Source organism: Stegodyphus dumicola, chromosome 7 (genome assembly GCF_044657685.1).
Source record: "Stegodyphus dumicola isolate Sdum_Otavi_A_Nest chromosome 7, ASM4465768v1".
Classification (NCBI taxonomy): domain Eukaryota; kingdom Metazoa; phylum Arthropoda; class Arachnida; order Araneae; family Eresidae; genus Stegodyphus; species Stegodyphus dumicola.
Window position 1 is genome coordinate 177,283,776 of NC_140774.1, and position 12,075 is coordinate 177,295,850.

The following is a 12,075-nucleotide window of genomic DNA, read 5'->3' on the forward strand; positions in this document are numbered from 1 at the left end:
TTAAAAAACGCCCCTTTAGACGTAATTTAAAATCTGAAACATTTCAGATTTTTTTTTTTTTTTTTTTTTTTTTTTTTTTTTTTTTTGAGTAAACGTTTTTGTTAAAGTCCTTAACAATGAAAGTTAATGAGAAAAGTCAAGCAACGAAAAATGTGATTAGGATCACCACAGAGGCGAAAAACGAAACTGCTAAAATATATGGCAAGTCACGGAGGACGCGAGCACCACCCCTCTACCACAGCGATTAATTGGTATAGCACCGCGCCCCCCCTTGTCTAGAGCACCCCAAAAATGGTATGGGGAAGGGTGAGGGGTCGCCGATTTAAAATAATGCGAAGGTTTGTAGAGCTTATCCATTACAATCTTGGGGTAAATAGCAAATGTAACAGTATTATATGTACAAAACTTTTCCCAAATTTATTTTTGCTCCGATAATCATCCGTTTGTATAAAGCCGTTTCTTTTGAGAGAGAGTGTTAGACTCAATATTATTCGTTATTTCTTCTTTCAACGTCTTCTCAGCGCGCGGCACTTTTTCTTTTGTATGCGTAGCTCACTTTTCCACTACTACAGCTTGTTAATTTATTTATTTGTTCTTATGGGGAGCTGTTCTTCACATACTTCATATACAGAAGTTATCAAATCATACATAAAATGCTCTGTGTCTGCTGTAGATCTTATATTATTTAGGCGTCTGTGGAATGTGAAAGTCGTAATTTTATTATTTTTATAAATGCTCTTTCTTCCTGGCAAGTAATATCTTTTGATAAAAGTCGTAGTGATAGTTCTATCGATTTTATAGGTGATGTAATTATGGTCCGATGAGCTAATTTCTTCGACCGCCGTCGAATCTTGTATAAGTGCGGCTGCGGGTGATGTTGTAGCAAACGTATGGTCTGGCCAACCTTGTGCATACATATTATCAAACGTTGGAAGAGCATCTGCTGTATTAATTTGAATTAAGTTATTTGCAGCTAAAAGGTATGGAGATGGCTTGCGGATGAGGGGCTTGTCTACTGCATACCGTATTCTGGTAGCTACCATTATGAAAAACTAAGATTCTATTAAATCGGCCAACGCTGCGAAGGGGGTGAATCGTTCACCACCAAAAATCAGAGACGTTAGAGCATGTTAAGAAAATGCTTTTGATCTCGAAGACAAGAAAAATATTTACGTACAATATTTATTTATGTACAATATTTTATTTACAATACAGTATATTTTTCACTCAGTGAATAAGTATTTTAGAATTAAACAGTGTTATAATAATAACAATAGGTTTTTTTTTTATCAGAACGGATTAATTATTTTATCTTTATTTCTCATCGGAAACGTTCGTTTGGTATACATCCAGTTTGATATAAGTCCAAGGATCTGGAACGGATTAATGACGTATATCGAAATTCTACTGTGACTTTCAATATAATAAATTACTAGCGGGCAAGCCCGCTACCTCAGGGGATGGATGCCTTCGTGGTATTCGAAAGTTGGACCGAACTACCAGCGTTCAAGGGTTTTCCGATGCCCCCGCCCGCTTTATTCACGTATTCTTCCAGAAGACAATGCATACACGATGCAGAAAATCACGAAAACACCCATGCAGCCAGCGCGCTTGGCGGGATTCGAATGTTGGACCGAACTACCAGCGTTTAACGGTTTTGCGCGAGCTGCGCCCGCTTTATTCTCGTATGCATCCAGAAGATACTGCATACACTATACACATGCGGAAAATCAAGAAAACACCCATTCAGCCAGTCCGTTAGCCGGGATTTGAACGTTGGACCGAATTACCAGTGCTCAGCGGTTGCAGCAAAATTCAACAGTTCTCTGAAACCGAGAGTTTCAAACCGTTCTATTTGCCCTTGTGCTATTGTCTGGTACAGTTTGCAGATTGAATTAATGACATCATTTTAATCGTTATATTGAACTTTAAGTTTTCCGATTCATTATGGTTGAAGATGATATCAGAGGAGAATTGGAGGGTTATTTATTGAAGCAGGCAGCTGCTAATTTCTAATAAAAATGGTGTGAAACAAATCTGCTTGCATATGCGCGGTATACCATACGGCGATTGAATATAAAATTTACGAAGTACCGGATCAGAAATCAACAACCGACGAGATGAGTGTTTTTCTTATTCAATGGTCCGAAAAACGTTTCATTCTACCTATGTATGTTTGAAGGGTTATCAGAGCAATTGTTAGTGCACTCGTCGTAAACACACGAAACATATTTGAATGAATACTTGTATGATTTGTAAGTTTTTTTCCCCTCTTCAGAAGTTAAATTCGTGATGCATAGCGAAAACAAGAAGGAACAAAAGAATTCCTAATGGGTGTCCGTGGTTTCTAATCTCAAATAAACCGTCGTCTTCTGCTAATGATGAATGATGTGCATATAACGTGGTGAATTGGTTACAAATGCAAAAACGAAAATAGCAATAGCTGCATGTGATATGGTGTACTTTAAAGAATGGTTCGAAGAATCTGCAAAGTGTCGGAACTTTTTTTCGAATGCAGTTCAGTGAGTGCGCTTTCCTTCTTTTTTAAGAGTAATCAGATCTTGACACTAAAGTGAAACCATTTTTTTACTTCAAATATTTTTTTGAACCTTTGCATAGTTTGGTTATGACTTAGAAAACTGCGAAAATATTCCATTAATTTAAATTTCAAACATATTGTGCTAAAATAAATTACCAGAAGCTATTCTTTATTTCCCTATTAAAATATTAAGATTTTACATCGGATATATATATAGGCATGTTTTAAAACGTACATTAAAATGCTTTTATGACAAAAACGTAGAAATTAAATTTAGAACCTAATAGTGTCGATATTAGAATTGGTAACATTTAACAAAACTTTAGAAGTTTGTTTGGCTTAAAGTCTGAACTACACGCTATTATTCTATAACAGCTTAAAAATGCCTGTAAAATACAGAAAGTATTATTAAATGTAACCAAATATATTCTCGCACAGGCACATCAGTTAAGATCTTTTCAAATTTTAATTCTGATGAGAAGAGCAGAAACTTCCAGAAAGAATTCTGGCGATTAATTTCGAGTATTCCATGGAATTTTATAGGATTTTAATGTAATATCTAAAGAATATCTAATAAATCCGCGAATTCTGGATTTTGTCATGCTACTTTTTAATTTCTATTATAATTATTACATTACTTTTTATATTTAAATATTTTTATTCTATGGAGGCATGTCCGATGGTGATGTATCCCTCTTACCCTACCACCAAGCCACTCAACAAGTGTTTAGGTTCAACAGGATTTTAAATGTCTTCATGCCGCATAGACACTACAAACACATATGCCTTCTCTGGGGTTTGAATCCAGAGGGTACGGAAACCAGTATCGCTAACCACCACCTCTATCAAGATGGTGAATGTGATAAATTAAACACCCGATTATTCGTGCAACATTTCTGCCGTGCGCTTTAAGAATATGTTTAAAATTAAATGCCCCATAACATAACAGACTTTTACCTTTCTAACGGTCACGTTTAAGAGGTGGTTAGAGAGGTGGACAATTATTGCTAGAATAGCCAGTAGCTATTGTTAGCCAGTAGTGAAGCCAATAGCCAGTAGTAGTAGTACTGCTAGTGAGTAGTGAAGCATTTGATCTTTTTCAGTGCCATGTTTTGTTACAACATACGTATTCGTTCCCATACCAGATTTCGGTTGTAACTATTACTTGAAGATTTGCTTACCTAATGCTTTTAGTATTTGTTTGGAGAAGGGTTTGGCTTGAGGAATTTTTTTTTCTTATATGTCAAATCTTTACATAACAGTTTGCAATCCAAGCCAGCCATCTGATCGACAGAAGACAGTTGTAAAATCTATCACAATAAAACAGTTTCAAATACAAGAATGTAAGCAAAAAATAACTTATGGAAGCCTTAAGAAAATCTTAATATTTTCAGATGCGCAAAATGCTTGTCCTTTGAAGAAGAAGAAGAAGCTTGTCCTTTGGCGATCTTGGAAACTTTTGATGCTTGCGTTATGTAATAGTAAACCTAAAAAGCTTGGAAGGCGTTTTAATTTCAAGTTTTCTATGAATGGAAAAACACTGCTTTCTCTCGTGTACCTCTGGAATTGCTTTTTAATTAAAGCAACTTTAGAAATACCACATACATGAGCTTAACAAAACCTATACAAATTATTATTATTATTTGATTAAACTCTATTTTAAACAGCGTATCATTCATTTAAAACCACTGCACAGTTTACTTTCAAGATACATAGGACGCAGTTTTAACTATACATAAGACAACTTATTCTTGTTTTCCATTGCACATCCAGGTATTGATTATTACTAAAAACCAGATTGCAGAGCGATGAAAAAGGATTATTGTCTGCATGATCCGCTGCGAAGGAGGAAAAATATAGGCAAACTGAAAGTAAAAACAGGATTGTGTTGCATTAGGAGTTACTCAATTAAGCATACCGCATTAAAATTGTTCCATCAAATACAAATCTCTAATTCCACAGATGACGATACAATTGCAGTTATAATACATATATGAAAAATCCCCATGGCTGAAGAAATATTCAATTTCACTCAAGTCGAACAGCTGCCAAGAAAAAAAATGCTTGTAGTCTATTTTCGGCACATTTTTTGATAAAATCAGGCGACACGTGCCGTTGACGACATCTGAATCAAAGTACATGAACATCTAAAAAAAATCACAGAGCGTGCATGATGTTGTCTTCCGTTCTGACAGAGGAAGAACGGATATGAATGCAAATGATGCCGCGTTCACCCGAAGAGTGTGTTAGGCAGGCACCGTACCATCAATTCTATACATTTTTGGAAACGCAGACTGCAGCCAAGGTGAATTACCTTTTTACGCATCCTCTATCAAATGCTAAACAAGAGATAAGCGATTATTTTTGGATACTATTCCTATATATGAACATAACGTGCTTGTTGTACCGTGTACACTTTTCTAGCTGTAGGCTGAAAGCTGTTAACGATTACAGAATTCAGAGCCACTAGGTGTAACACAGGTTACGTGAATCAACATTTTTGCTACAGGAGAAAAAATAGTAACTTATTTGGAAATCAAGTTATATGATTTTTACAGCTTTTAACTATCCATATATTTTAGATTATATGTTGTAGAGTCGGAAATATAACGTTCTAAAGATTGATCCGAGAACGTGTATCTCAAATCTAATACGATTAATATCAGAAATACATCTCGGACTACAATGGCGTCGAAAATGAAATTCAATGTTTTGACTTCAATTCCGGCAAAAATACTGTATTAATTTAAATTACCTAATGTGGACAATACATGACTTCGTTGTACGGCAATTAATTTATAAACATTTTTTGCTGTATTTCATTTAAACTTATTTCCTCGAATTTCTTTAGAGATATATTTCCTTTTCAATCAATTCAGTTCTCAGTTCGCGGCAAGGCAAAATTACATAAAAATTTAAAACGTCTTCATGAAAAATTGTAAAATACAACAGAAAAGCTTAAAACACCAAATAGAGTTAAAAAACCTTGGTTCCACTCGGCAAAAAGACAAAAGAAAGTTGGTGCAGAAACTGACTTAATTCATTATGCTACTAAGTTTCAAATGTAAACAAATGGCGGTGTCGTTAGACTTAGTGGAACTTGAACAACTTTTAAACTGTTGATAATTCTACAACTATTGCATGCAGAGAAAGTAAAGGAATAAAAACCTTAACCGGAACATAATATAATTCAATCACATTTAAAGCCAAAAAAAAAAAAAATGCACAATTTATCAGTACATAGGAATAAAAAAACTTAGCTTATCGAGCCGGGTAACAGAGTGGTTATATTTATACATATATTTATATACTTTTGGTGCGGCCGATTGCAATTAAAAAGGAAGGTGCGCATCTACGTGTTATAGCAGTCCCCATATACAAAATTTCAACGTCTTGAGATTAGTCACTTTTGAGTTATGCGAGATAGGTACGTACGTGCTTACAGATGTCACGAATCCATTTTGGAAAAAAAAGGTCCTTTATTCTGTGCATACGTAGAGATGGCACACAAAAATATCGTATGCCAGCGGTCAAATGGATATTTTCGCTGAAATATGACAACGGAAAAATTTTCGCAATTACTGTTAATTAGTACTTCCTTTACTTCGTTCAAGAAAGTAAAAACGATTGAATTAATTACTCTTTTCCACTTACTTACTTTTTGTGTAGCAATGTAAACTCCAAGACATTTATGCCTTACAGTTTTTGGCGCATACAAAAACGTATTTGTTTTTGAAATATTTTTATTTCTTCTAATATGTATCACTAATTATCAAGGCTGATAAATGGTCAGAAATTTAAAAATGCACGGAAGAAGGATATGATGCTATAATATGCATCTTCGTACAGATGACTACAGGGCACAAACTTTGAAAAAGTGAACAAAAAAAAAAAAAAAAAAAAAAAAATTAATTTCATATATTAAATTACGTCCAAAGGAGCGTTTTTTTAACGTTTTGTGTGTTACCTTTATTTATTAAATATCATGTTCTTTGCACTTAAAACATAAAATTCAATTCAGTAGCAATGTCGCAAAATAATTTTAAAATGATATCTTTAGAATTTCCGATACACAGTTCCGCGCGCTGGATATAAGAAGGTTTTTTTTCCCGCGCAGAGTGTTGCCATTGCTCTCTTTGAAATCCTTGAGTTTGCCAATCAAAAACTCGTTAAAGTTTTACAAAATATGAAATCGATCATAAAACAAATTTCAAATTTGGTCTTCCACATGTCCATATTCGAAGAAGGATTACGCCTTTGAAAATTCGATGGCTCAAGGTACCGTTGTTTTATCACAACGCGAGAAATATACATACATTTATGCAGATTTTTCATTATTTAATTTCTTCAAATATAATGCAGGGCTCTAACATTTAGCGGCAACAGCTTGAAAAATGAAACGGACATTTATAGTGATTCAACGCAAAATCGCAAAACGAAAACAATAGTCCTTCAGGGACAAAGCCACTTTGGACTAAACACGGAATCAAAAACGAAAAGCTCGGTTTAGATTTCCTAAAAGAGCTCAACATTAGTCATTTTATGGACAAAACTTATTTGTCCGTCCTTTACCTCTCAAAGAAGTATTATACCAGCAGTCCAGAAGATGAGACTGTTTTAATACATCCGCAAAATTTATTTACATTTTATCTTAGTTTACTTTATTTAACAAAATTTGGAACACTGATGACGGATGTAAATCAAAATTAAAAAAAAATTATTTCAAATCATTCCATCACTCGGATGTTTCCACTGTCATTAGAGAGTATGTCACTCGTTTTAATAATATACACTAAGTCAAGACTCCAAGAGACTTATCGTTATGTCTAATTGAGCAAAGAGAGACGTAAGAAGCGTGCAAAAGACCCTATTATTAGTAACTGAAATAAGTTAAACGTAAGGTACTTCTGGTGCGTATAAACCAGCCAGCATTTATGGTGTAAATTAGAAAGTTGAATTTAAAATTAAAACTAAATCTATGCCTTATAACGTATCCGCTGTTACAGAAGTATATGCAACATTAAAGCGACGTGGTAGACAGGAATACTATCGTACAATATCAATTAGTAACGTGGCCTTCAACAGGCCGAACGCACTGTGATTAAAGCAATCTCAAACCCTTACTTAAAATCACACGAGCTAAAATTTGCATTCTGACAGGAAAACAGGAAAGAGATTAGTGACAGTATAGATTCGGAACATATAACTGGTTAATTAACGTAAATACAAGAGATAAGCCAATGAGATGCCATCTGAGAAGGCAGCGTTTTTATTTTATTGTAAATGACAATGTTCAATGGCGATAGATAAAAATCAAGCTTCAGACCGTAATATTTTCGCGTGAGGTATAAAAATTATTTTACTTTCTTTGGCCTCTGACTAAGCATACAAACCATCGAGAAAATAAACTGGGAACAAAGGATTTTTCTTGCCATGCTTCAGGCATTAAATTCCAACTTCTGCTGCAGACAAAAGTTTACTGTCGAGCAGAAATCTTGTTTCAGTTCAAGAGAAAAAAGTTTAAATCATTTCATCACATAAATACTTTCATTAAAGTTTTTAAAAAATAAACCAATAAGATGCAAAGAGCAGACGAAGTAAACAAAAATTTCTACTGCTCCCAAACAGGCAACCTCGTTTATGCGAACAAGTAATCTTATATTAGAAAAGACGAATGTGTGGGCCGTCGACGTAGTTTTAAATGCTGACATACTTTTTTTTATATTCTCTGTATTATTTATTTTTGGTTTGTAAACTGATAAAAGCATCCGAATAATTTGGTCCACCTACCTTCACCTGTGAAAATTAATTCTGGGGTTGTAGAAAAGGATCCAAATTTTCAGTTAATTCTCCCCCCCTTTCCAGCATGTTTAATCTTAAAGTTTATACAAACAGTTAACACATTAATTCAGTATCTGTAAGTATTAGAAATTATCAAAACATTTAATTATTCTTTGTTTTGAAGCTGTGGATGGCAGAGATTTGTAAAGCAATTTAAAACATAATCCTAAGTTTTAAAACTTTTATTTTAGCGAACAATTAAGATGTTATATTTATACATTTAAACTTTTAATTTATTATTTTATTTTAAAATATTTAAAACTGTGAATTTTAAGATTCCAATAATATAATTCATAGGCCTTATTATAAGGCCTATGAATTATATTATATTCATAGGCCTATGAATTATATTATTGGAATTATATTATTGGCCTATAATGATCTAATTTTATGATTTACTTCCTTTGAACTGTTTTGATGTTAGCTTTTTATGAGATGAATTACTTTTAAGGCATCAATTGCCTACTTTAATTATCATTTATTGCTACTTAGTTATTATTCTTAGTGTTAGCATAATATCAGTATCTTGGTTAACATGTTTCAGAAAGGCGGAGGGAAAAACTATGTGTGGCATGGAAAAGTAGCATCAATTAGAGGTATCCCAAAAATAATTATATACTTTATTGTTTAGTAAAACGAAACACTGAAAAAGAAAACATTTCAATAATACATTTTATTTTAAAGGTTTTGGTTCTTCTTCTTTATTTCTGGTTGTCATTCTAAGCTACTAAAAAACAATTATAATCTCGACACCAGTAGAGATTCCAAAAAATCTTACAGATATAAGAGAAAAAAAATCTGATGTGTGCACCACATGACTTCCTTGTACGGAATATTAAATTATATGCATTTATTCTTGCATTTCATTTATTGATTGAATTAAATCTACTTCGTCGATAGCGCATAAACCACAATAGAATAAATGCACTCTTTAAAATTCACTCTATTTGTTTACCATAGCGACACTCTGGCGCTAGGTTCACTTAACAGTATTATATTTCGTTCATATTAAAGCTCAGAATGCACAAAATTTATATCATTTAAAGAATTATCTAATCGTTGCCACATGTTCTATTCAAATACTATAATAAATTTAAGACAATGCATAAAAGAAATTAAGCAAACAAAACGAAAAAGAAACAGTTTTCACAGAGTATTTCTCATTCAATTAATTCAGTTCGCACTTCCCGACAAGGCAAAAATACATAAAAACTCAAAATATCTATATTAAAAATTACGAAGTAAATCTTAAACACTTATTTTCTCGAAGAATGAATCCATTCTGGAATTTATGAATTAATGATTAATTATAAAAACGTGATTTAATTGGCAATAATAAAAGAAGGCGTTATCTTTGTTGTTTCGAAGCCTTGTTTCTCTATATTGGCAACAAATCCGCTATTCTGCAAAATCTCAAATGTAAACCAACATGGACGCCATCGCAAAAATAATAGGCTTGGCGGCACTTAAAAAACTTTTAAATTGTTGATAACTCTACAAATATTGCACGCAGATTTACTAAAGGTATAAAAACCTTAATTGGACGATAAGAACAACATAATTCAATCATTTTTAATGCAAAAAATGCACAATTTACAAACATACAAGAGTAAAGAAACTGAGATCACTGAGCCGGGTAACAGAGTGGATATATATATATGTATTTATATATGTTTGAAGCGGCCGATTGCAACCAAAATACGAGGCGTACATGTACACGTTATAGCAGTCCTGTATACAAAATTTCAACGTCCTGACGCTACTCATTTTTGAGTTATACGAGATACGTACGTACGTACGTACAGACGCCACGAAAAATTCTCTTCAGAATTTATTTTAAATCAGTTTTATAATTTTTTTTGGGGGAAAAAGTCTTTTATTCTGTCCTTACGTACAGATGTCAAGCAAAAACATCATTAAATTGCATTCGATAGCGGTCAAAATGAATATTTTCGTTGAAATATGATGCCCGAAACTTTTCGCGATTACAATACTTCCTTTTTACTTCGTACAAGGAAGAAAAATACGTTTAAAAATGCGCGCAAGAAAATGAAAATAAATTGACATTTTGATTACAAACCACTACGCATTCAGCTGATCAGTGTTTACGTTAACAATGTTTACATTTTACATTTCGAAAATGAGAGTAATAAAAAACAGTCTGAGAATGATCATTCAGTATTAACATATCAAAAAAATTATTCAAGACAGATCATTGAGGTCTGAAAACAAGACTTGAACGTTGTACAGAACACAGGCACGTTGGTTGGTCATTCTAATTTAAAGCGTTATTCGACTGGTTAGAGAATCGGAGCTGACTAATTAAAATATTTAAGTGCCATTTGACAAAAAGTTATTTTGAAAAAATAAATAAATAAAAGGATAAGTTGACAAAAATAGCAAACAAAACGTATTCTCAATACTAAAAAAAATTGACAGAATTTTATTTAACCCAATTTGGCAGCATCGCACGCTAACTAATTCTAGCAAAAGAAATTCAGGATAGGTTGAGCTGATGGATTATTTCTCAGGTTAAGCACTGCTTCGAAATTTAAACGCCATTGTTAAATCTGAAGCAAGAATAATGGCATATATAAAATCGGCGAAACAAAAGCTAAATAAACGTCAGAAAACAAATTGAATCAACTGATCAGATATTTTACAGGATGACGGGATATTTTAGTAAAGCTGCGAAATCGTCGCCGCCAAAAACGCGTAGCATTAACGCTTCTCTTTGTCTTTGGAAATGCAATTACCAGGTTTGTTTAACATATAAACAATGCTAGAGAACATGCTTTTGTTCCCATTGTGAAGATAGGCATTTAAATTATTGTAAAGCATTTTGAGGAATTTTATGGTCCTAAATTTACACGCATGGTTATCTCTTTGTCAATCAGGAAAAATTCCGTTCTGAGGCAGGACGGTGATAGGAAGCGTATCGTTGAATCTCATTCGCTTTGATGAATGGGGAGGGGGAAAGAAAAGGGAAAAAAAAGAGAAAGAAAAATCGATTTAGACTTCAACAGGTAGTGCAAATTGCTAGCTAAAGGTGAAGGAAGATTCGCTGTTGTTATTGTTGTGACTAATCCTTCTGGTTTAAAATCAGAGCAAACCCACGAAATTTATCGTGGCAAGAAGTTTAGATTACGTTTGTTGTTGGCAAGATCCTTGCGCACCGTCCAGGTGCTCAGATCCACCCCCAATTTTGAAGGTGAGCATCGCGGCGGGGGGCGGATCCAAGGGTCTCCAACCCCTCTTTCCCCATCCCAACATCTCGAGAAGACTTTTGGCTCGTCACAGATTTTGATTGCCTCCATGCCGCACATACCCTATACATTTAAAAACATTTATGCCTTCCCCGGGATTCGAACCCGGGCCCTTCGGTACGGCAGTCAGATTCAATGGTTGGGCGGCGATCTTGTTGGATATAGGTGCTTATCTGATTGCCTTATAAAGCAAAAGACAATTTCTTTACACAATTTACACACAATGCTTAAAATAAATTAAATATATGTGAGTAAGATACATATTGTATTCATGCTATAAAAATGCAGATATGGGATATATCTAAATTTACGATATTGTTGACATATGCATTGTTGTAAATAACTTCTACTTGACAAATTAGGTACTTAAACAAGATTTTAAAAACAACTATATATGTGTAAATTTAGGGAAAAATCAACCTTACAATT

The 12,075-nt window shown here is 33.6% G+C and overlaps 1 protein-coding gene across 13 annotated transcripts in view; it reads right to left on the bottom strand.

Annotated features, from left to right (window-relative positions):
• Window positions 1–12,075, bottom strand: part of LOC118191624 (exocyst complex component 4-like) — a 785,372-nt gene that overhangs the window by 63,930 nt on the left and 709,367 nt on the right. The gene's annotated exons all lie outside the window — the stretch shown is intronic.